This window comes from Magnolia sinica, chromosome 16, assembly GCF_029962835.1.
Source record: "Magnolia sinica isolate HGM2019 chromosome 16, MsV1, whole genome shotgun sequence".
Classification (NCBI taxonomy): Eukaryota; Viridiplantae; Streptophyta; class Magnoliopsida; order Magnoliales; family Magnoliaceae; genus Magnolia; species Magnolia sinica.
Window position 1 is genome coordinate 37269380 of NC_080588.1, and position 1394 is coordinate 37270773.

Below are 1394 nucleotides of genomic sequence, written 5' to 3' on the forward strand. Positions count from 1 at the left end.
TTGTTTATAGCTACTGATATATTGCTACAGATTATATCCGTAGCAATAGGTTTTTTGGCTTTTAGCTACCCCACAAATAGCAACGGACGTGCTAAGGACTATATCCGTAGCAAAATTTCTTTTACTATGGTTTTTTACCATAGCCTTTGCCCCTTTTTTTGCCATAGCCTTTGCACGTCCGCGCTACAGAAATTTCAGCAATGACTTTTGTTTGTAGCTACTGATATCTATTGCTATTGATATAATCTGTAGCAATAGGTTTTTTTGCCTTTAGCTACCCCATTAATAGCGACGAACGTGCTACGGACTATATCCGTAGCAAAAGGTCATTAACTATGGTTTTTGGCCAAAGCCTATGCCCGTTTTTCTTGTAGTGTCATATGATTTATAATCTTTCCAGTATTTCCGATATTGTATGATTATAGCATGGTATTGAGTATTTGGCACTTACCTTGTACACACACTTACACCACCCTCTAAGCTTTCTATACGCTTATGCACAATAGATGTGTGTAGGTGACATTTGGTTGCAGCAACGTTGAGCTTGGAGCGTGTAGCGGACTCCTGGAGCTTTGATTTCGATAAATGTATTTCCCTTTCAGTATTGTATTTAAAGTTTATATTAGTGGATATGTGATTATGATGTTATCTTTGTGATTTGGGTAAACTTGTGGTTATGCTTGTTACGAAACAAATGTACAAAAAAAATCCTCCTTGTATGATCCCAGGATCAGAATTTAGCATATGGACATTGGAAGCCGAGAATGGGGCACTACGGAGCTGTCGGCATCGGATTTGACGATTGGAAATTATGTGAGCCCGGTTTCTGAGTTTAGGGTGTGACAAAAGATGGTATCTGAGCATAACTTGGGAATACCTAAAGATAACATCACATATCTGCTGATAGCTACCCTGCACTCTACGATTGTTGAGAATTAGAATGGTTAGATCCCTAAGTTCGAATAACTTAGAGATTTTCTGATATAGCTCCCTACCGTTGAGATTATGAGGCTGCATAGTATTCCCGTTTCAATCATTTCTGATTTGGGATCCGAGGATTAGTATGGTTCACCATTTTGTTGATGAGGAATCTTGGGAGCAAGAGGCTGAGATTCGTTGGCGTTATCCATATCTCTTAGGTATATGATTATGTTGGTATGTTGTGTTCTAATAGGATTTCTCTCTCTTGTGAACTCTATATTGGTTGTGTCGTGTTTTAAATTTTGAAGATGAAATTTTATTAGGAGGGGAGAGTTGTGAGACCTATAGCCTAGCCCGTACCGTTCCATAGGCTTTCACGGTCCTCTCGGTCGAATTCCAGCGACCCTGAGTTGTAACTCGTATTCCTGAGTCGGTTCGACTTGAGACTTGTACCAGTGCGACCGTGCCATCGC